The following is a 25,766-nucleotide window of genomic DNA, read 5'->3' as shown; positions in this document are numbered from 1 at the left end:
GTATGACTAATCAGAAATTTTGGTTGTTTCTCTTCTTCTCCCAGTCACCTATAATTTGATCCACCCTTGGCCTGAGCCAGTACACAGACCCTCCTGAGAACAGGCTGACCTCAGAGTAAAACACTCTCTGATCTAATGTCTGATCATTTCCACCTTCTTCTTATTCCTCCTATTCATACCACTCCCCCATTCCTAGTTCCTTTGAACCTTCTTTACTTCTCCCTATTAAAAAAAAAAAAGGGCAGCTCCTTTCTACCTCTTTTTTGCATTAGCCTCTCTTCCCCAACCCTTGCAATAATCCTTTCAAATAAAATCTCACTGTTTTTCCATTTGACAGCAGAGATTCAAACTTGGGGGTTCTAATCTGAGTCCACCTTCTTATTGCCTTCTGTAGCAGGGATAGCTAGCTATCCACCATGTTCATGGCGCCACACCCTTCAGTGGTGTAAGCACTGGTGCTGGCAAGTGGCTTCCCAGCTAGGGACTCCATTTCTCAGACCCTGGCTTGCAGAGGTGGGGAGCATATGACACATTCTAGTAAATGTAATGCAAATGGGCACGATGTGTCATTTTTAGGCAGAAGTGGTTGAGTATCTGGTGTGCCTTCCCCAAGTTCTTGTTCCCTTGTTAAAGACCTTGGGAGATGCCAGCATCATGAGATGGAAGGCACTTCGGTCCTGGAGTCATTGCTTGCAAGACAGGCACACAAAATAATCACCCAGTTGGTAACATCTGCATCAAGTTTTTGAGATTTGGGGGCATTGTAACACCCCACTCTAATACTCCTAATATTAACAACAAATTGAAAACAACAAAATACCTTATGATAGAAGACTAGAAATCATTTATTCCTTCTATGGATTCTTTTGCAGTTGGTACCCCCCTTCATCACTTATCCTGCTTTGCCTTGTGTTTTGGTTTGCTAAAGCTGCTGGAATGCAATATACCAGAAATGGGTTGGCTTTTACAATGGGGTTTTATTAGGTTACAGGTTAACAGTTCTAAGGCTTAGAAAATGTCCAAATTAAGGCATCATGAGGAAGATACCTTCTCTGCAGAAAGGCTGCTGGCATCTGGGGTTCCTCTGTCACATGGGAAGGCACAGGGTGACATCTGCTTGTCCTTCTCTCCTGGTTTTGGTTTCAATGGCTGACTCCAGATGTCTCTGAGCATTTCTCTCTAAACTCTCTCCAAAATGTCTCTGCCTTTATCCTCTCACAAAGGACTCCAGTGAAGGATTAAGACCCACCTTGAGTGGGCTGTGTCACATCTCAATTGAAATAGCCTAACCAAAAGGTCCCACCCACAATAGGTCTGCCCCACTAAGAATGGATTAAAAGAACATGGTCTTTTCTGGGGTACATAACAGATTCAAACCAGCACACCTTCTTATTAGTTATTATGTATCTTATCTCTCTACTCTCTGTATAGGTCTTCAGACAAGTATGGGCATATTCACCCACAGGATTTAGCAGTTACTGGCATTTAAAAGAGACTAACTATTGAATGAGGGAATAAATGAACTGCCTTATCTTATCTTGAAAACAGGCTTTCAGGTAGAAAAAACAGGTGTTTATTTTTCTAATTAAACTCAGAAAGTGCTCCCTGCCCTTGGCTCTTTGTTTCAAGGTCTCAAGCATAGGCCAGTTTAACTCAACACTGGTCTTGCTGAAAGGAGAGTTCAGGAAACTTTTGTTTTTGTTAACACTTCCCAAGTCCAGGCCACGGTTATGGAAAGAATATTGACTTGAGTGTCCAGACAACTGGATTTGATGTCAGAACCTTACACTGATTTACCTTGTGTGTGTTAGATCCCAGAAGAAGAAACTAACATGTAAAAGAAGTTTCTAACCCAGGGGTCCCACAGCTTATCTCATAGAAAACAGGTGTCCCATAAATTAAAGCATGAAGGCTGTTCAAAGCTGTTCGAGGCCATCCCAGTGGCCCCTCAAAGGCGAGTAAGGCAAGGTCAGAGATGCTCATAAGATAAACAACCAAAAAGGCCTGCTCTCCCTAGATAATGCAGCTGCTTTCTGAAAAAGAATATTGTCTCAGAATTCTAGCAACCAATCAGCCCAAAACTAGATAGGCACTTACCCAATCGAGGCACAGAACATCACAGCAGACACCCTACCCAACGTGGGTCCCTTTTCTCATTAAAAAATGCTGCTCTCAGATAGAGAGCGGGAGCCATTATCTTTTTCTTCTTTTCTGCTGGCTCCCATTTGCTTTCTTTCTCTAATAAATCTTAAACTTTATACTTAAACTTTGACTCGCTATGTTGTGCGGATTCTTGAATGGCTCTGAACCTAACAGTGTGGCCTAAGTTTTTGTAAGTCATAGGACTTTGAAGGGTCTGGAGATTACAGCAGTATTTCCTCTTTTTTTAATTTTAGTAAAAATATAACTCTTTATTGAAATGATCATGCTACATAAACTAAATTTTAATTACTAATTATTACATAGTTTAGAAATGCCCAAATGAAATTTCCTAACAAAACTAACTTCTAATTTAAAAAAAAATTTTGTGTATGCATTGTATAGTCCTGTTTTTAGTTAAAAAATTTTTAATCCGGTAATATATATACCACCTCAAATTTCCCTTTTTAACCACATTCAGAAATACAATTCAGTGATGTTAATTGCATTCACAATGCTGTGCTACCATCACCACCCATTACCTAAACTTTCCATCATCCCAAATAGAAATTCTGTACCAATTAAGCATTAACTCACCATTCTCTACCACCACTCTGTCCCCTGGTAAGCTGTATTATAATTTCTGATGCTATGAATTTGCTTATTCATATTATTTCATATCCAAGAGGTCATAAAATATTTGTCCTTTTGTGTCTGGCTTATTTCACTCAACACGATGTCTGCAAGGTTCATCCATGTTGTTGCATGTATCAGAACGTCATTCCTTTTCACTGATGAATACTATTCCATTGTATCTTTATACCACATTTTCTTCAACCATACTTCTGTTGCTGGACACTTGGGCTGCTTCCATCTTTTGACAATTGTAAATAATGCCATTGTGAACACTGGTGTACAAATATCTGTTTGAGTCCCTGCTTTCAATTGTTTTGGGTGTATACCTAGAAGTGGGACTGCTGGTTATAAAGTAATTCCATACGTAACTTTTGTAACTCTATACTTAACTTTCCAAGGAGCTGCCAGATTGTCTTACACAGTCATTGCACCATTTTACATTCCCACCAACAATGAACAGTGTGTTCCTAATTCTCAGCGTCCTCCCAACACTTGTCATTTTTCATTTTTTTAATAGTACCCATTCTAGTGGGGGTTTGATTTGCATTTTCATAATGGTTGATGTAAAGCAGTGTTTCCTGAGTTTTGGACCAAGGCCACTTGTTATCAGAATAACTTCTGGGGAGATTGCTTATTCAAAAAGAAGATTCCAAGACTGCATCTCAGATCTACTGAACCAGAATCTCTGGAATTGACACCTGGGGTTCTGCATTTTAAGAGATTCCCCAGATGCTCCATCAAAGCTGGAGAACCACTCTATTTGGTGATCTTCTAGATTCTCCCCAGCTGGATATTTATTTGATGCCACATTTCTGATGAAATAATCATGTCATCCCTTCTGATGGATTTTTTTTCAGATACCCAGAACTAACAGTGGCTATGGACACCAAAAAAAAAAAAAAAAAAAAGGCAGAGTTAATCTTTTCTACCTATTCATATACACAGTAAACCCTTCCTTGACAGAATTATTCCCCTAAAACCTTCAAGTTTTTTTTCTGCATTGTCCTATTTAATAGCTAGCAACAGTAGAAAATTCCTCTTTTTTGAAATATTGACTTAATGAGTAGCTGGAGGCTTGTTATTAGAGAGCTGAGAGCAGTGTTGGAAACTGTGGTGACACAAAAAAAAATCTGTCAAAATGTATTCAGAAAAAATAAAAAAAATAAAAAATGGACTTCAAATATCAGTTTGAGGATCTGTGAGAAAGTCATTCTGATAATTCAGAGATATTTAACCTTCGTGACTATTAAATTTCTGAGACAATTATCTCTTCTCACATCTTCTGCTACCTGGTGCTTCATTTTCCACATTCCCCTTATTTAATGCTGCATCCTTTAATACTCTAATTAAATGATGCACTTACTCTCATTTAATGCTCTCCTTTTCCCTTCTGGAGCATTACATGGCAAATTGGGACTCAGCTCACCCTGGTTTGGGCTATAGTTTTGTGCCTAAGTGACAGCAAACACATGATGCTTGCTATGTGTCAGGCTTGTTCTCAACTTTGCATATATTAGCTCATTTAATCCTCACACTAACCCTATGAACCCATTGTGCCAGTTTGAATGTATTATGTCCCCCCAAATGCCATTTTCTTTGATGTAATCTTGTGTGGGCAGATGTATCAGTGTTGATTAGATTGTAATTCTTTGAGTGTTTCTTTGGAATGTGCCCCACCCAGCTGTGGGTGATGACTCTGATTGGATAATTTCCATGGAAGTGTTGCTCCACCCTTTCGGGGTGGGTCTAAGTTGAGTCACTGGAGCCATATAAATGAGCTGACAAACAGAAGGAACTCAGTGCAACTGTGAGTGATGTTTTGAAGGGGAGCTACAGCCAAGAGGGACACTTTGAAGAAAGCACAGGAGCTGCAGATGAGAGATAGTTTGAAGATGGCTGTTGAAAGCAGACTCTTGCTCTGGAGAAGCTGAGAGAGGACAGATACCCCAAGTGCAACTAAGAGTGACCTTTTTGAGGAACTGCAGCCTAAAGAGGAATGTCCTGGGAGAAAGCCATTTTGAAACCAGAACTTTGGAGCAGACGCCAGCCACGTGCCTTCCCAGCTAACAGAGGTTTTCCAGACACCATTGGCCATCCTCCAGTGAAGGTACCCGATTGCTGATGTGTTACCTTGGACACTTTATGGCCTTGAGACTATAACTGTGTAACCAAATAACCCCCCTTTTATAAAAGCCAATCCAACTCTGGTGTTTTGCATTCTGGCAGCATTAGCAAACTAGAACACCCATTTTACAAATGAGGAAACTGAAGCCCAGCAATGTTATACAAGGTGCCCAGGGTCATACAGCTAGTAAGTGGAAGAGTCAGCATGGGAGATTAGTTTTTTTGCTTGCACTGAGAAAGCACTCATCAGAAAAGTGCTCTCACTGGGATTGTTAGAGGTTTTAGGAATCAAATTGCCCCCATTTACTAAAGTGGCTGGACTCTTCTATAGAGGAGGCTCAAGATGGACTCAGCACTGCCTTTGCCTTGGCTTCTGCCCAGAGACCCAGGTTACCTACCAGGATGATGTTAACCTCTCTTGCTTCCTTTTCCTTATTTCTAAGAAGAGACCAAATGACTGGTTCTCTACAACTGACAGAGTTCCATGGTTAGGCTGGAATTTAATGAGCAATGCATAACCCCAAGAGTTAATATTTTCTACAAGTGTCAGTTATTGCTACAATATGGGCACAAAGTAATGGGACGTGCTCTGCCATGGGAGTCAAGAAACGCTGTGGGGCTCCAATTCTATGCTGGGTTTGCTCTTGTCATCAGAAAAGACACCAAGTTTCCCTGGGCGCATCATCTCTTAAATAAGGGATTGATTTTGAATCTGTGTTTTCGACAAAGTATTTTGCTCTACAAAATAACGAGGTAAATGGTCAAATAAAATTGGGACAATGCATGATCTATACCTCTTTTGGTAACTCGTGGGGCACTTTAACATCATGCTTCGAGAAGCCCTGCAGTAAATAGGATTTTATGTTAGTTTAATTAAGGTTCCTAGATTTATCTGAATGTATGCTTTTCCATTCTCTTTTTTCCTCCTAAGACCAATAAACATTTCATGGAAAACACTTCCAGGAATGTTAGATTACTTGAGTTTTATATTTTCAAAAGTAAAAATTCTATGTATTTATTTATTTATTTATTTATGCATGCCTATGGCTGGTTGGATGGTCCTTAGGGTGGAAGGCCATATGTGGAAAACATTGGAAGTGACGGATTGAAACTGTTGTCTAAAGGAGATGGGAATAAGGAAGAACATAGAGGGGGTCTTATAGACTTGCCCCTTCTTAGAGTTGTTGCCTTGAAATCCCTGTGGAATTGGACTGAATGCCTACAGAGAAGGAGTTTTCCTCATCAGAATGCCTTTCCTAATTGCCAGCAGAGAGTTAACACCCTCAGCTTCATTTTGGAGAAGAGGCAGAACTCATCAGACAAAGGCAATTAGTTGACCTCTAACTGGGGGCCAGACCTTTTAAGGATGTCGTTGTAACCATTAGCCAGGGCTGTGGGGAGTTTGCCCAGCCAGGCCCTGCATCCTTCCCCCTCTAGAATGAACGAGGCACAGTTAATCCCAGATGTTGTCTGTGTGTTCCCGCTTCTGGTGGCTAATCAAGTTTAATGCATGTTTCCAAAATCCAATTCCATCTCTCACCAAGAGGACAGTAGGCAAATCACCATTTATAAAAACAGTTGAGATTTCAGCCATAAAGATGAGATTGTGGAGTAAAGTTCAGACTTGAAAGCATTTTCCAATTACCCATTGAAAACATCTTACAGGATCTGATATGAATTTGGGGTGAGCATCAAGAGGAACAGGTGCAGACACTCCGTATCCATCACTGATCACCTGCAGAGACGCAGCTTTGACTTTGTAATGGATATTTTCTTTTCTTTTGCTGGAAGTCTAATTTAATAGTCCCTTGGTACAAGAATACTGACTGTTATTGCTATGTGAGCCAAATCAAAACACGAAACACCGTCTACTAGAAGAGATTTAATGAGAAGCTTTAGTGAATCTTTTTCATTGTCAATGTTTGAAAACATTCAGCAACTTTCTATATTTTCTCTCTCCATTTTGATCAGAAAGGCACATTTTCCTCAACAAATACTAAGAAGTAAAGCAATCCTAGTTGTTTCTTTATTTTGGTTGGCTGCTTTTTTTAAAAGCAGTTTTATTGAGATATATTCACATACTATTCAATCCATCCAAAGTGTACAATCAATGGCTTATAGTGTATTCACAGAGTTGTGACATTCATCACCATAACCAATTTTAGAGGATTTTCTTCACTCAAAAAAAAAGAAAAACCACATACCCCTTAGCATCACCTCTCAGTCCCTCTATTCTTCCCCAACCCTACATAACCACTAAAATATTTCTGTCTCTATAGATTTATTCATATTTGCGTTTTATATAAATGGAATACAATATGTAGTATTCTGTCTTGTTTCTCTCACTTACATTAACGGTTTTTTAAAAAATCATTTTTATTATTTTTTAATTACAGTAGTTGTAGGTTTACAGAAAAGTCATGCAAAAACTACCATGTTCCCATATACCCCCCCATTGTTGACACTTTGCATTAGTGTGGTGCCTTTGTTACAAATGATGAAAGAATATTAAAATAGTATGATTAACTATAGTCCATAGTTTATATTAGGTGTATTTTTTCCCATATTCCACCTTAATATTAACACCAAATACTAGTTACATATTTGTTATAATTAATGAAAGAACATTCTTACACTTGCGCTATTAACCCCAGTCCCTTGTAGTTAGCTGCTTTTAAAATCATTCTAAACTTTTTATTATAAAGTATAACAAATGTGGAGAGAATAGGATGGTGAATCTCTATTTATCCATTCCCTACCTTCAACATTTATCAAATGTGACTAATCTTATTTTTTCTATACCTTCTCGTTACTCTCCCCTCCTGCCACTGGATTATTTGGAAGTAATTCCCAGTCATCACAGAATTTTATCCATAAAACTTGGGTATATACCCCTAAAACAAAACTCTTTTTAAAAGGATTAACACAGTATCATGGCAAACCTAAAAAAACTTATCAATAATTCCTTAATACCTGGAAATTACTAGTCAATACTCAAAAATGTTTTGTCTCAATTTTTTTTTTTTTGCAAAAAGCAAGGCCCATAGATTTTATTGGGCTAATGTGTCTTTTGGGTTTATTTTCCTTTGTAGGTCCTCCTCTCTCCTTTTATTTCTCTTCCTTTTTTATTTGCTAAGAAAAACAAATCATTTCTTTCCCTGTAATTTCCTATATTCTGGATTTTGTTAATTGCAAGTCCATGGTGCTGTTTAACACATTTCATGTTTTTCCATCTCCCCTGTTTACTATAAAGTTGTAATTACATGTAGAAGCTGCTCTGATTCAGGTTAAATACATTTTATTTGGATTGGTAAGAATAGGTCATAGGAGGTGGTTCCTATTGTGTCACATCAGGAGATGTATTGTTTCTAATTGTTTTTTTTTTTTTTGTAATGTTAAGATCAATTAGTGGGTTTGAGTGTTGTCAGCCTGATCCATTCATGATAAAATTTCCCATAAGTTTTATGGTTTTAGTGGTCTTTGATGACCATTATCTAGAGCCATTATTTCCTTAAAAGTTACAAAAAGGGAATACTCTAATTCATCACTCCTGAATTTATTAGCTGGAATTCTTCTTTAAAGAATAATTTTCCAATTATTTGGTTATCCTGTGGTACAGGTCATATAGGATAAATTTCTAGGTTGTTCTTATTCTTGGGTTCTTGCAAAAAAAATTATGCACTTGGGTGGGTCTTGTTGCTCTTTATGCTGAGTTTTCAGGTTGATACAAATGCCCCATTCATGCTGACAGAGCTGTCAAGAAGATGCAGTCTTTTGTATTTTTGTCCCAGTTTATGGTGTCCTCTCAACCCTCTTCAGACTCCTGATGACCTCATGCTTTTATCCTACCTTCCCCTACAAACACTGTAGGGGAAGAAGAAACAGCATTGAACCATGAATTAACGCACAATGGGTACAAGTCTCAACCTAGAAACTCAGGTGTGTGGAACCCAACCCAAGTTAACTTCTATTTCAAGCCTCCATTCTATTGAGGTAGTAGAAGTACACATTTTGATCAATTTGGATATCCTCACTGGTTTAGTTTGCTGATGAAATGCAAGTACCAGAAATGAACTGGCTTTTAACAATGAGGATTTATTAACTTACACATTTACAGGTCTAAGGCCATGAAAAATGTCCAAATCAAGGCATTAATGGGATGATACCTTCTTCCTGAAGAAAAGCTGCTGGTGATCTGGGACCTCTCTGTCACATGGGAAGGCACATGGCAGCATCTGCTAGTCCTTCACTCCTGGATTCCTTGCTTCCAGCGTCTGGCTTCAGTGGCTTCCTCTCTCAGCTTCTCTGGACTTTTTCTGGGAGGCACATACAGCTTCAAACAATCACACTCACCATCTCCTCTGGGAATTGTTTAAGTGCCTAAACTTACCTAGTGATAAGAGTAAGGGTGGGTGGGGTCCCTGACACAGTCTTTTCTTGCTGGCATCCACTAGATGTTCTTGGTCACCATTTTGGGCAGGCTGGTCCAACCGCATGGTTCTGTCGAACCAGTGGCCCGCTTACTACTCTTATGCCACGATGGGCCAAATGGGACTTATTCGATTCTGGGGCTCCCATCCCATGCTGAGGCACAGGAACATCTGTGATGTACTCTAGGACTACTCTTCCCAATCAGAGACGGTGGTTTTTCCAGTATTCCTGCCTTCACTCTCCCCCAGAAATGGGTACAAGGTCCTTCTCTGCTGGATCACACAAAATAATTTTCTTTCTTTTTTTTTTTTACCACTTCTCTATCCTAGTAAGTTTTATGGTGTCCTTGAGGGCATCTTTCATGTGCACAATATATTTGTTGGTTACTTTGGTTTTAAAAGTTAATGTTGCGGTCATTTGATATTCAACAAAGGTGCCCAACTAGTGAGGAAAGAAAATGATGTGGGACTAAATGGATCCCCATTTGGGAAAATAAAGGATCTCAACCCTTATTTCACACTAAACATGAGATTATTTAGAAAGGGTCACATACCTAAACATAAAAACCAACACTATAAATCTGCTTTAAGAAAACATAGATCTTCATTATTTGGGGTAAGTAAAGATTTCTTAGCACATAGAAAGCAATAAACATAAAATAAAATTGACAAATTACTCTTTCTCAAAATTAAAATCTTCTCATCAAATAACATTGTTAAGAAAACGAGTAGGCAAGCCACAGTTTGGGGGGAAATATTTGTGAAACATGTATCTGGCAAAGGAATGGTATCTAAGATGCATAAGAAACTCCTACAACTCAGTAATAAAAAGATCAACAGCTCAATAAAAAAAAATGGGCAAGCCTTTTAAACAGACACATCACAGAGGAAAATACTTAATATCATTAGTCATAAAGGAAACACAAATCAAAACCACAATGAAATCTTATTACACACCCACTAGAATGACTAAAATTAAAAAAAAAAAAACTGATAAAATTTTGGTGAGGAGATAAAGCAATGTACTCTTGTACATTTTTGGTGAAGACGTAAAATGATACAACCATTTTGGAAAAAGTCCTGGAAGTTTCTTATAGAATTAAGCATGCTCTTATCCTATTATTCAGTGCAATGGTTAGGTTCATGTGTCAACTTGGCCAGGTGATGGTGTCCAGGTGTCTGGTCAAGCAAGCTCTGGCCTAACCATTACTGCAAGGACATTTGTGGCTGGTCTATAAACCAGAAGGCTGGTTTATTAAATCATCTGTCAACTGACTTCATGTGTGACTGATGACATCAGTGAAGGTCATGTCTTCCGCAATGAGAGAATTCAATCAGCTGGATTTAATCCAATCAGTTGAAGACTTTTAAGGGAGAAAGAGTGAAAACCTTCACTTCTTTGGCTAGCCAGCCGTCTCCTAAGGAGTTACCAAACACCTTCATTGGAGTTGCCAGTTTGCTGCCTACCCTATAGAATTTGGACTCGTGCATCCTACCCTATGGAATTTCGACTTGTGCATCCCCACAGTTGCATGAGACACTTTTATAAAACCTTATATTTACAGATATTTCTAATTGGTTCTGTTTCCCTAGAGAATCCTAACTAATACACCCAGCAATTCCATTCTTATACATTTATCCACAAATAACAAAGACATGTCACAAAAGACTTGTACAACAATGTTCCTATCAGCTTTATTCATAATAACCTAAACCTGGAAACAGCCCAGGAAGCCATCATTAAGAAAATGAATAAGCAATCTGTGGTATATCAATACAGTGGAATATTATTTCTCAATAAATAGAAACAAACTATCAATATATACAATGTGAATGAATCTCAAAAGTATTTTTTTCTAAGTAATAGAAATCTTACACAAATAAATACATGCCATATAATTCAATTCATAAGAAGTTCTACAATAGGCAAGAGAAAAGGATGGTGGAAAAATTCAGAACAATGGTTGCCTCTGAGGGTGGGAGTGCAGGATTGTCTAGAAAGGTCCTGAGACAATTTTTTGGGGTGATAGAAATGTTCTGGATTTTATAGGGTTTTGGGGTTATGCATCTGTGCTTTTGTCTTAACTCACTGAGAAGCACATTTAAGATTTGGGAATTTTATTGCTTATGAATCTTATCTCAAAAGAAAAAAAAAGACTGATAAATATTGAGTTTAGTTAATGACTTACATGCTGAAGTGTTTTAGGGGAAATGTACTGGTGTCTACAACTTACTTAGAAATGTATCAAAAATAAGATGGGCTGATGGTTGAATAGTGAGATGGACATGTGGATAGATAGGGGATAAAGCAATTATGTTAAAATCTTAACTGTAGATTCCAGGTGGTGGGAATATGGATGTTCGCTGTAACATTTTCAACTTTTCTGTATGTTTGAAAATTTTTATAAAATATTAGGTGAAAAGTTAGTGCTAAATTTATTAAAATCATAAAGTCAAATCCCTAGTTATTCCTTAACATTATAAATTCAGTTAAAAATTTTATTTTTGTTGATAAATCTACATGTTTCAATAGTCCATTTAAGGGAGTCTTCAATTGCTATTTTAATCAGGATAAGTTCCACTAAACTGCAATAACAAATAAGCCATAAAATTTCAGGTGCTTAATTGCAACAACAGTTTCTTTCTCACTCTAATCAGAGCCTGATCCTGATGCAGGTCAGGTGGTTTCCTGGATAAGTTTCCTCCAAAAGTGACTCAAGGATCTGGGATGCTTCGTTTGGGCAACTTTGCCATCTCTGAGAACATTGCTTCCACTCAATCCTGCTGTGAACTGTGTTGGACCAAAATGAGCTTTCCCATAGGCAAGAACTCAGTTACAACACTCCAACCTAATGATCAGTGGGGCTGGGAAATATAATTGTCCTTGATGTGCAGAGAGAAAAAATGTTTTAGTAAAAACAACGTTATTTCGTCACAATTATTGGCCCCCTTTCCAAACTTTGTTAATTAAACTCATTTAAATACTTTAAATTACATCTATAAATTCAGTATATTCTATTTCTTTTTAAGTACCTCAATTAAATACTGAAAATTCTTATTAATGAAATAAATTCAACTTAAGAATATGGCGATTCGTAAGTTCTATTTAGTGTTCAAATAATGTTTACAATAACTTAGTAAGTTTTCAATTTAAAACCACAAGTCTATGAGTATATGAACAAAATCTTAACAGTATTTTCTTTTGGGGATGGTGATGGTGGTATAGAGAGTAAAGAAGACGGTAAGAATTGTGGGAATGTTTGGTTTATTACACCATGTTTTGTTAATGTATTTATTTTGTATTTTTTTAAGAAATGATGAAAATAAAACAGAATTGAAAGTATAAACCAACAACTCAAATGCACATTAAGTTTTGAATTGGAATTACACGTTTAACTTATTACTTAAGTTGGCCAAAATTTCCTGAACATCATAAATGCACAGAATATTAACAAATTTAACCAACATATTAACAGCACCTATTGGAATCTCTTAAATATTTCTTTACCTAAGTCTAAATTTTCCCATTGCTGCAAGATGCTACCAACTAATAAGGTATTATGCTATCCCAAAATATTTAGGGTTACCCTTTCAAATAATTTGGGGGTTATGTTCTCTGCTGCTGGGGATTTGTAATATCCTGAGAGGCTCCCGTCTGGAATGCTGATGAGATTCTTGTCCCCAGCCCATAACTGCCTGGCTGAGCCACGTTTACACTTGCTCCTTCAGTCCCCTCCATGGCATTTCACAGCCCATGTCACCAGGATTCACTTTCCACATTATCTGTCTTCTGTTTCCTTATAGAATTTGCCAAATCACTCGATTAGACTCAATTAATCTGTTTACTGCTTCTTTCTCATCCAAATTCTATTCATGGTCTTCCTATGAGTTAGTCACATACCTTCTACAGATACTTGTATTATGTTCAATTCAGTCTCTCATGTGACCTCAGAGAGCTATGAGTGTGAATTCCAGATCCAGTCTGCCTCTGTTCCACTCTCAGCTTGGCCATTTACTTACTCTGTGACCTTCACCAAGTTACTAGACTTCTCTGGTCTAAATACCCTTATCTGCAAAATAAGGATAATAATAGTACCTACCTCACATGATTGTTGTGAAGGTTAAATGAGTTAATAAATATGAAACACTTACAACAGTGTCTGGCACATACTAAGTGTCTTATATATGTAAGCTATTATGGTCATCATCATTATTGTTTTAAAACTGTTGTTTTTATATGACCCTGAGTTCACAGATTGAATGTCATACCAAGAACACCAGAGGGTAGTATGGAAAACCCCCACTTTTTGGAACCGTGAATGTTTATACTTTCACTGCATCCCTCTAATCATTTTCTGTCCCAGGGAATCCTTTTCTTGTTTGTGAGTCAGAGGATGGGAAGGCGACTTATTCTTCCTTAGGGTGACATTGCCCCAAACTTGTGTGGGCCCTGATCATTTTTCCTAAGGATCCTGTTTGTCTTTTGTGTGCCCCTTCACTGCTTTTGGTGGCACTTCCAGTGGCTCTCCCTCTGTAGTTTGCCCTCAGGCTACTGGAGCTGCTTTGCTTGCACGTAAAGAGAACCTTAAATGCCTGGTATTGCCCCTCTCCCAAGGTGCAGCCTGGGAGTCTCCCAGGCTGCTCAAGCAAATACCATGAAATGCATTGGCTTAAACAATGGGAATTTATTTGCTTATGGTTTTGAGGCTAAAAGAAAGTCCAAATGAAGCATCAAGGTGATGCTTTCTCCTCTAAGATTGTGGCATTCTGGGGCTGGCTGCTGGCAATCCTTGGTCCTTAGTTTTTCACATGGCAAGGAACATGGTGGCCTTTCTGAACTCTCTCTTCTCTTCCGGGTTCTGTTGACGTTCAGCTTCTGGCTGCTCCCTCTGTGGTTCTCCCTCTCTCTGTGTGTATTCATTCCATTTATAAAGGACTCCAGCAAGAGGTTCAAGATTCATCCTGATTAGGCTGGGCCACACTCAACTTCACTGACGTAACCACTTCAAAAGGTCCTACTTACAATGGGTTCACACCCACAGAAATAGATTAGATTTAAGAACATGCTTTTCTGGGATTACATACAGCTTCATATCACCACACGGCCCTTAGCCAGCTGGACTATGAAAGCCCTGCTCCTTTGCTTCAGGTTGAGATAACTTTGAAGACTAATTAATAGGTCTGAACTCGGCAGGATAAGGTGGAAGCTACCCTTTTCTAGGTGTGTCCCTTTGCTTGGCTCCTTCAACTTCCCTCTCCTGCTTCCCCTATTCCCTTGCAGATGCTACTGTAAACACATCCTTAAACCCCCTGTACAAGATTCCTTGTCTTGGGGAACCTACTGCTAACACAGAGCAAGATTGAACAAGTAGTTTGAATGGGGAGAAGGACCAAAGTTATAAGTATATAACAGATTAAATGATTAAGTGTTTAAAAATACTCTCCCATCATTTCTGTTAGCATGTTAACTTGTATACTAGGGCTTCTTAACCTTAGGGGTACATGAGTACCACCTGTAGTGCTTATAAGGTCCTCCCATCTATCATCCAAGGATCTGCATTACTACTGAGATTCTAGGTGATGCTGATGCCTCTGGACCAGGGACCAACTGCTGTAATAATGACTGAGGCCCCAAGTATCTCTCATACCTGAAATACGTGCATAGTAACAAAAACTGACAACCATGATCAAATCGTGATTTTTTTTTTCTTTTTAATCAGGGAGTTGGTGGTGACATTTTTGGATAAGGATGGAGAATTTTTGGGCACCCATTAAATTACCCAAAGAAGAATTCTAGTGAACAAGTTTACCCTTCTTTTTATACTTTGATTTGGATATGTGTTCATTTTAGTTTCACCCACTTTTATAGTCCTCAGGATAAAAGCCCCTTAGTCATAAAGAACATCAGCACAGGTGGAAATATTCACACTATGCCTGTGTCATACTTAGTAGGCACTCAGTAGGTGTTATTTCCTGTTCCTTCTGTGCTTTACCACCTCCTCAAGCTGGGTCTATGGTTTGATTTCCTTGGAATGGTTTCTTGTGATACGGTTTGGAAACAAGCATGAGAGGGAGGATGAGACAGATAACAATGAGCTCATACTTCCCACACAAAGTGGCTGTACAGTGTGTTGCTGCTGTCCAAAGTTTCTGAGCTGTAATCCCATGAGATAATGTGTGTGGAAGTACATGAGAGATAGAAACCCATCAATAGAATGTTGTTTTTATTATTTGGAGCAGCTACTCTGTCCTCTTGGAACAAACATTTATTTTTAACCTAGGTGTGGTGGTTTAGAACTGTATGTACCCCAGAAAAGCGTCTTCTTAAAGCTAATCCATTCCTGTGGGTGTAAACCTGTTGTAAATAGGACCTTTTGATTAGGTTACTTCAGTTAAGGCATGGCCCAGGGTGGGTCTTAATCCTTTTACTGGAGTCCTTTATAAGAGAATGAAATTCAGGCAAAAAGAAAAACAAGCCACGGAAGCAGGAAGCTGAAAGCAACAAAACCCTGAAGAGAAGGGAGAGACCAGCAGACACCATGCTCCTTGCCATGTGACAGAGGAGTCTGGGATCGGGCAGCCAGTCTTCTGGAAGAAGGTATCACCTTGAGGACTCCTAGATTTGGACATTTTCATGTGTGCTTGTAAGCTAATAAATTCCCATTTTTTAAAGCCAATCCATTTTATGGTATCTGTTTTGAGCAGCTTAGCAAACCAAAACACCAGACAACAATGTGGAAAATGTACTTGTTGATCCAGAGAGACACATGTGGGGAGACCATGGGAAGCTTACTGCAAACACATTGCCCACCCATGCCAATGAGGAAACTCCAAGCACCTTTCACTCTCAATTGGTCCCATGTCCTTGAAAGTGACAATGAAGATTATGTTATTCACTTGAAATTGCATTTCTTCTCTTTATTTTTTTTCCAGAAAACAAAATACATGCTTGCTTAATCCAGATCATTATGGGAGGACTTAGTATGTTCCTGTTGAAAGAAGTAATTTGAAAGATGTAGTTTACTTACTTAAAAATAATATTTCACAATTATTACCTTAAAATAGAGGTGGTTGTCTATTTTTTTAAAGATATGATTTAATGTGTTTTCTGGTTATAAAACTTAAGACATTCAACCTGAAAAATTTGGAAAAACTTAGAAATATATGGTGAAGGATATTAAAAGTTTCCACAATTTCTGAGAGAATCCCAGTTTTCATATGAACAAATATAGCCTTCTCTTTTAAATATATCACAAACATATTATTTAACAAAATTGGGATATGTATTAATATTCTATTGTAGATGTAACAAATTGCCACAAACTTAGTGACTTGACACAAATTTATTATCTTAGAGATTAGTAAGTCAGAAGTTCGACAAGGGTCTCACTAAGTTAAAGTCACAGTATCTGAAGGGCAGTGGTCCTTCTGGAGCTCTAGGGGAGAATCCTTTTTCTTACCTTTTGCAGCTTGCAGAAGTCACCCACATTCCTTGGCTCTTGGCCCCTTTCTTCCGTCTCAAAGCCAGCAAACTGGCATCCCTCTGACCTTTCCATCATCACATCTCCCTCTGACCACAACCAGGAGAGGTCCTCAGTTTTTAAGGACTTGTGTGATTAGATTGGGCCCATGTGGATAATACAGGACCCTCTCTCCATCTTGACATCCTTAACCTAAATCACATGGGTGAACCTTTGCCGTTATAAGTAACATATTTACAGGTTCTGGGGATTAGAGCAGGGATGTCTTTGGGTGGGGACTGGGGGTCATTATTCTGCCTACCACAGGATAATCATACTCATTGTACTTTGTAACCTATTTTTCCCCAAGTTAACAGTAAATCTTGGATATTTTCTCATGTCAATAAATGTTTTCCAGAAACAGGACGTTTACTGATGAATGAGACCCATCAATGGATATATTACACAAAACTAAAGAAATTCCCTTCTTTGGCTTACTAAATTGTTTCTAATTTGTCACATTAAGAATAACACCATAACAAATATATTTTTAAATGAAAGGCTATCTATCTGGTTACTTTCTTAAGATAAATTTCCAAAACTGAAATTCCTGGATCAGGGAATATAAAATTGTGTTTAAAGGCTCTGAATATATTTTGCCAAAAGGCCTCTGAGATAGGGTTTTGTCAATTTGGACTTCCATGACCTCTGTGCAAAAGAAAAATCCTCCCTGTACCTTCACCTGTGCTGGCTATTGGCATTTAAAACCTCTTTGCCTGCTTTTTAGAAAAGTGTTATTTTTTTTTACAATTTGCCTGTCTTTGGTTATATAGGGAGATCAAAGAAGATTTTTTTTATCTTTTAAGACAAAAATAATAATAAAATATTTTATGGTCGTGATGGGTTGAAGCTGTTATGTACCCCAGAAAAGATCATGTTCTTAAATTTAATCTACATCAGTGGGCATGGACCCATTGTAAGTGGGATCTTTTGGTGAATAGGATCTCAACTCAGTTGAGATGTGACCCACCTCATTCAGGGTGGGTCTTAATGCTCTTACTGGAGTCCTTTATAAAAGAATAAAAGACAGAGAGAAGATACAGAAAAGCCCGAGAGATGCTAAGAGAGACAGAAGCTACAAGAGAGAAACACAGAAGCTCAGAAAGAAAGCCACATGTGGACAGCCAGAAGCTGGGAGAGAAGGACCAGCAGATGTCGCTATGTGCCTTCTCATGTGACAGAGGAGTCTCAGATCGCAAGCAGCCTTTCTTCAGGAAGAAGGTATCTCCCTGTTGATGCCTTGATTTGGACATTTTCACAGTCTAAGAACTGGAAGCTTGTAAGTTGTTAAATCCCCATTGTAAAAGCCAACCCATTTCTGGTATATTGCATTTTGTCAGCTTTAGCAAATTAAAACAATGATATATTTCCTTCCTAACAAATAGTTTTTACAAATGGTTTTCTCTTTAGAATGAGAGAAAGAGAGATGATCTTGGCTATGTTTGACAAAGAACAGAGAGAAAACTTAGAAAGTGTGCTCTTTTGTGATCATATTATTCTTGACTATTTACTTCCTGAATTGTCTTTTATTGCAAAAATTGTACACAACATATAGTGACATTTTTATTCCTTATAGTTAGCATTAGAAAACCATGTGTATGCTTCCAGAATGTTTTTCTTCAATCACAGACAGTTCTCTGTATCTATAAAAACAAACAAAAAAATTAAAGTCAAATTTCTTCAAATTAAATTCAAAACCATTCTTGATTAGGAGATTTACAAGAGACAGAGTGAGGGCAAAATCTTTCCAGCTAAAGATCAATACTGACTAAAAAATTCCCACTCAATTGACTAAAGCCTATACTTACTAATAATAGAAACATCTCCTATTTTTATAGTTCTATGTATATTTTCAGAACATTTCCTTATCATATTTTGCACATGCTCTTTTTATCATGAATGGGTGTTGAATTTTTTAAAGTGCTTTCCTACACCCATTGAAATGATCATATAGTTTTTCTCCTTTTTATGTTAATATGGTGCATTGCATAGATTGGTTTTCAATTGTTACACCAAACTGACACACCTGGGGTAAACTGTTCTTGGTCCTGAGCTGTGGTTTGCTGTTTTTCCTTCATTCCTGAAGATCCAAGCTGCTCTTTGATTTCATTTCCCTTCATCCTGAAGGACATCCTTTAGCATTTCTATTAGAAACTCTACCGGTGCCAAATTCTCTTAGTTTTCCTTCATCTGAGATTGTTTTAATTTTGTCTTCATTCCTGAAGGATACTGTTATTGAATATAGATTTCTGAGTTGAAAGTTCCTTCTTTCAATACTTTCAAGATGTTACTCCTCTGTCTTCTTGCCTCCCTGATTTCTGATGAGAAATCCATAGTCACTTAAGCCATGTTTTCATGTATATGATATCGTCTTTTCTGTAGCTGCCTTCAAGATTATTTTTCTCTATCTTTTTTAGCAGTTTGATTATGATTTGTCCATCTGTGGCTTTGTTTGACTTTATCCTATTTCATGGCGCATAGCATTTTAATCTGTAAATTTATATCTTTCACTAAATTTGGGGAGTTTTTGGCCATTTATCATTTGATAAATCTTTCTTCCAAAACCTCTTTCTCCTCTCCTTCTGAGATTCTTATGACTCATGTGTTAGATGCTTTGATATTGTCCAACTGGTCTCTGGGGCTTTATTTTTCATTCAATTTTTCTATCTTTATAAAATTGGATAATTTTGTTGATCTATCGTCAAGTAACTGACTTTTTTCATTTCTATTCCCTTGAGTCCACATGGTAATTTTTTTAAAAAAAATTCAGTTCTAAAATCTCTGTTTGTTTCATTTTTCATAATTTTTATTTGCTGAGAGTTTCTATCTTTCTCTTCATTTCAGGTAAAAATATAATAACTCCAACATCTGGGTCATCTAAAGGATGTGTTCTGTTTATGATTTTTTCCTTTAGAATTGGTCACATTTTTATGCTTCATTGCATATTGAATAATTTTGGATTGTATCCTGGACATTTTGAATGCTATGCTGTTTAGACTCTGGGTCCTGTTATAGTTCTCTGGAGAATGTTGATGCTTTTGTTTTCATAGGCAATCAACCCAATTAGATTCAAACTGAAAGTTCTGTCTTGACTTCTGTGGGAGTGGGTTCAAATTCTAGTTCAGTTCTCTAAGCTTTGTCATGCTGGTTTGTGTCTGATCTCACCTGTGTACGTCAAGGTGAGCAAGAGACTTGAGGAGGCTCATACTCAGAATTGGGAGAGGAGATCCCACCTCTGGCTTTCTCCACTCTGGGGTTCTCCTCTCATACTCTAGATACCAAGGTCTCCCTTACCTGATGTTTCTGGTCAGATATAAAAGGATGTCTAAAGTTCTGAGGTTTCTATTACAATATCAGCTGCCTGTGCTACTGCAGCTACCCCTTCACAGCTCTTGGCTAGGAACCCACTCTCAGCCCAAGCTGTACAAAAGAAAAGTTAAAAAACAGAAACTCATCCCATGCAATTACTTAATTACTTCTCCAAGTTGTGGACACCTTTTTTCAATCCACCTGTTTTTGTTTATTTTTCAGCATAATTATTATCAAGCAAGTGGGCTTGTTGCCCAGTGCATGTAGAAGCCAATATTATGACATCAGGATTTTGAGAAAAGAAAGAATTTATTTATTGCAAGACCAGGCAATAAGACAGGAGGTGAGGTTCAAATCTGTCTTCCTGAGCTGAGGAGGCTTATGTTGTTTATGCAATATGGAAGAGGTTGGTCTAGGGGAGTGACTCAGGATGGGGTAAGATGACAAAGTTCAGGAAACGGGGTTAGGTGGTGAATGTACAATTACAAATCAAGCTTGTTCATACATTGCATGCTAAAAAAATGGTGGCCTTAATGACAAGGGGCATGGTTTTTACAATTAGAATTAAGCATAGTTAACTGTAGATCAAAGTTTTATCCTTTTGAGCAGGCTCCAATCTCCAGATCTAGTCAGAACTGGTCTTGACTAGTTTCTACAGAGGAAAAAGGATAGAGGTATTAGGCTTTCAGTGAAGCAAGTCACATTAATAAACATGAGTAGGTGGATGTCAAGCAAGTAAGGGAGGGTTTAGGAACTAGGCTTGTTAGCAGCCAGTTTCAATCCCCCTTTTGTTGTTACATTCCTCAATCTTGAGGGAAATGGGGTGATGACTGCTCTAGTTGCTTCTAGATGATGTAAGGCATAGGTTGGGTTTTGAGGAATGAAATGGTTTGCTTGTAGTTGCAGGTACTCATGAGTTCCTGGTTGTCATTCTTGGAGGGACTGCTACCCCTGGGTTTCAGGGCTTAACCAGCACAGAAACAGTCTGGAGGCTTTAGGACTCTGATAAATAAATTTAACAAGTAAATTGAAAATTATAGGCTTAAATAAAAGAAGTACAATGATCATGATTAGGGGATTTATAAGTGAATATAATCATGGCATATTGGGGAAATAGATTTTTATAGATTTTTATATAGCGCCACTAAGGGGGTGTTGATTTTTTGTGGCCGTATGGCTTGTTTATGGTGTCTGGTGTCCCTAGTTTTTTTTGAAGAACATTATTGCTTGAGGCTTTGCATATTTTGCAGTTTGTGATACCTGGTTGAAACCTGCATAAGAGTAACCTCCAAAATGAATTCCCAACTCTATTTGAAATCTCTTAGCTATAAAACTTTATTTTGCTCTATTTCTTTTAACATTTCCCCCTTTCGATCAAGATCTTTCTCCTAAAGCATTGCTGATCAACATTTGTCATTAAACCCTCACTGCTGGGGACTTATCCCTGAGAGTCAAATCCCACATGGGGGAGGGCTAGTGAGTTAATTTGTAGAGTTTGGCTTAGAGAGGGGCCACATTTTAGCAACAAGGAAGTTTCCAGGGGGTGACTCTTATGCATTAATTATAATTAGGCTTGGTTTCATCATTACAGAAATAAGTTTCATAAGTGCAAGTCTCAAGATCGGGGGTTTGGCTCACTAGTATATTTCCCTTTATGAGGCAGGGCTTATATATTCCATAGTTTCTTTTCATAGGTATCCCTGTTATAAGTTTAAATTTATGTATTCTAAAAGGAGTGGATCTAGATTTAGACCTGGCAATGTTTCTTTATTACAATTTCAGTAAATTGGAAGCCCCTATTGCTTGAGATAATAGCAGGAATTCCCCAGATAGGGAAGTTTAATAGTTCCATGATTTCCTTCCCTTACAAGGGACCTTACAAATACTTTTTCATTTTATGCCCCAAACACTCTGAAATGGATCAGGGTATTAACCTGTACATTAACCTGTACAGAATACCAAGATCTCATCCCCTATTCTAGGTTCCATGTCAAATAAAGCTGAATTAGGTTGCAATTCAAATAGCCAAATAAATTGACTAGACAGGTTAAATTAGATAGTGTGCTACCAAAATTTAACTTTTGACAAAACATATTTTTCCTTCCTTGGTCTCACACATAAATTAAAAAGTCCCAAATTATAGGTAATATCATCCTCCACCCTGTATTCTGATTTACCTTAGTCATAACCAGATTGGTCCCATTCATATCTCCAGTTGAAGTCTGATTTCTTCATCAACTTCTTCAACAGTTGCTGTATGGACTCATTGTCTAGAATTAATGCTGCTCCTTCAATACCTTGAGAGCTGGAGAACTCCAGTGCTGAGTCTCAGGTGTCTTACAGACACCTGAAGTTCCAGGGAGCTGCCAGGTCACACACAAAGAGCAAAACACCTTAAAATTTAGAAATAGCAACTAAACCCCCAGGAAGAAATGTGACTGATGTAAAAGCTTACAATCTAGGCCCTAATTCCATTTGGAGCATTTTCCAAATGAAGTTATTTCCAGAAACAAAAACATTTAACAATTAACTTATATTGAGGTCATCAACCATAGACCATAGTGGAAGTATATTCTGTCTTGTTTTTATATTTTCATCAGGGCTATGTTAATGAACAGGTAGGACATAATGTATATACTTTCCTTGCCTCTCTTTCAGATGAACTTTATTGAAAATGAACTTTAGACTTATGGCTGACCACATGCACTTTCAGAGGAGCATCAGAGTACAACAATGTAACTGACATGGAAATTTGGTTATTTCTGTGACATGTAACATTAAAAAAAAATAACTAAAACCATAACCAAAACCACTATGTTGTTTAATATCATGTAGATGAGTATCAGAATATAGCATGGAAAGTCAGAACATTGTCAAATCTCTAGTAATTTTATACATTCCTTAAATATTTATAAAAATAACATTTCACCCATACAAGTTCAACCAACAGAAGGTTAGAAAATCCCTTTTAATTTTATAACTCTTCCCAAGAAACTCATACCTTATCAAATGAACCTAATCATTTCTAGCACCCTTCTTTTCACAGCATGAAAGAACAAATCCTTTGAAGTTTGAAATAAAGTATTTGATTTTGGGAAGGCAAAATGTCAAAAATTGTCAGGTTTGAATATTATGTTAAAAGGAAAATGAGTCACTGTTGTTATCGTCAGAAAACACAGTCTTCAATAGCTACTCCTGCCCGATCCCACATCAAACAGAGAAACACCTTCTTTGTTGAGAAGGGTGAGTTTTATTACAGGTGCACGCGTAAGGAACTGGAGGAAAGTTCTTCAAAGACCAGTTCGAAGTGAGAAAGGTGACTTGAGCTTTTATAGTCCAAACAACCAAAGTAATGGCAAAGGTCTGGAAGAAAGCAGAAAAAAAGGAAAAAAGAAAGGAAAAGAAAAGAAAAAAACTTAGTAAAAGTCACAGGATGCATTAAAATTTAGTAATGGTCACCTGCTTCATGCTGTTTGGTCAGCATGTCCTGTTATCTGGTAGGCCCTTCTCTCCTTGTTGACCATTCAGGTCTTTGAGCTTGTCCTTCACAGGGAGGAAGGTACTGATACTAGTTTATATGGGTTTCATACTGCTTTGGGTGATATCCGTACAAGCAGAGCTGGGAAAAGATTTCATTAATGTAAACAGGAACAGAATGTTAGCTTTTGAGATTAGGTCACAGCAAACTATGCTAGTAAGGGCTTTCAGGCTGGAAGTGAATCAAAGCTGCTTGAGAGATTTGATTATAGTAAACATTCCTAACTACCAAAGACTATACTCAGCCTTTTCCTGCTAAAGGATTATATTCCACATTTCCCAGCTCTTCAGCTATCACTGTGAAACAATATTTGGTTTCCTATTTAATCAAAGTGACAATAAAAGAGTAAAATAGAAGTAGATATGATTTTAATGAAAAGACTTAGTTCTTTTAAAAGTGAGAAGACTTGTCTTCCAAAACAATGAAGAATGATAAGGTCAACATAAACATCAATGATATGACATAGAATTTTTGTCTTCTAGGCAGAATAGTCAGAAAGTTAGGAAAAACTTTTTATAATCTCTCATTAAGAACAGATTACTAATATGAGAAAAGTTCATTATTTTAACAGAGAGAAAATCAAACCCCAGTTTTGCATGAATATATTGTTTGATATGAAAGCCCTTAAAAATATATTATAAATAAGCTTATCAAATCCTAGTCAGCATTGACCATGATAAATAAAATTCATTTCCATAAACCCTTCATAACTTTCCATATACAACCAGGCTTTGTCTTATACATTCTTTCTTCTCATTCTGTGAAAAAGCAGTCATTTTATTTTAGAGCAAAACTATACTTTTTTTTTTTTAACAAAGCATATCTTGCATACTTTACATACCTGCATATTTTAAGTTTCCAAAAAGATCTTTGAAATTTTTTTTAAACATCCTATGAAACACAATTATTCTTAAAATAAAGTTTGTCAAAAAGATAACTCAATTTCATTAAACACAAGTTTACATTTTTCATCATCTTAAAGATCTAATAGACATAATGCTAGCCTATCAGTAAACCTGTATAAATCTAGGGAGAACATACCCAAGTAGAATAAAAATGTATGCTTGTATTACATGTAAGGTTCAGAAGATGTGGTTATTTTAAGCAATGGTTTCCAGAAATATTGCTTTTCTCAGTTTACCATTTTATAAGTATTCCAGTGAGATATATTATGAATAATTTCCAAAACAGTTTTTTGGAGGCAAGTAGGGAGGACTGATTCAAAGCCACTCTTTTGTAAAACTCACTGAATTTTCCATAGGATTTGGGAAATCTTATCTTTATAGAAGGGGAGTTAGGCTAAGCTAGCACATAGAGGAGGAAGACAGGAGGAGTTTAAAGAGATTAGAAGTTGAGCCTGTTTAATTTCTGGGACTCTAGGAGTACTAATTTGTGTGTGTGTGTGTGTGCTTATTTATCTTTAAGCAATTTGAAATGAGCTGTCCTAAGAATTTTTTATTTGTTAAATTGGTATTACCATTCCAGAGGAAGGAAAATATACATCAAACAGACAGACAAAATTAGAAAGCCTGCAGCTTCAGTTAAAAGTTTCTTAGCCAAAAGTAAGACACCAAAAAAGAGAAACAAGAAACGTAAACTTTTAGTTTAAACTATGATTTTGTACATTTCTCTGTAAATTCTCATTCTGATACAGAGACATAAAAGATTGGAAATACAGGATTTAATTCTATTTCTCTTCTCTTTTACAATATAAACTTAATTGAAATATAGCCTTATAGTTAAGAGATCCATTTTCTTGGCTTTGTTCCCCAGATTCTAGTTTATCTTGGGGCCAGACTGTGTTAGAAAAGAATATCTTCTTTTCTTTTTCATTGACTCATAACTAAACATAGACCAATTATCCAAGATCCATTTCAAAGGACTGCAGTCAGATGTACTGTTTAACATTTGCCATGGTTACAATTATCTGGCACCAACAGATTTCCTGGGGTTAGATCTGTTGGCAGGACTCGACTGTGACTTCTACCCCTTGTAAGCTTACCCAGAACCAGAACCAGAAACGCTGAGTACTTTCCGTGGCTAATTCTCATAAGTCGTGGGACTTGTTCC

At 37.3% G+C, this 25,766-nt stretch overlaps 1 long non-coding RNA gene across 1 annotated transcript; it reads right to left on the bottom strand.

Moving 5' to 3' along the window:
- Positions 1 to 18,403: 18,403 nt before the first annotated feature.
- On the bottom strand, positions 18,404 to 23,744 carry LOC119527887. Its single transcript, XR_005215497.1, has 3 exons — positions 23,618 to 23,744; positions 22,336 to 22,521; positions 18,404 to 18,492 (listed from the first exon to the last, which is right to left on the bottom strand). It is a non-coding gene; the product is annotated as an uncharacterized LOC119527887 (long non-coding RNA).
- Between the last annotated feature and the right edge of the window lie 2,022 nt (positions 23,745 to 25,766).

This window comes from Choloepus didactylus, chromosome 1 (assembly GCF_015220235.1).
Source record: "Choloepus didactylus isolate mChoDid1 chromosome 1, mChoDid1.pri, whole genome shotgun sequence".
Classification (NCBI taxonomy): Eukaryota; Metazoa; Chordata; class Mammalia; order Pilosa; family Megalonychidae; genus Choloepus; species Choloepus didactylus.
This window is presented reverse-complemented; position numbering and strand designations above follow the sequence as displayed.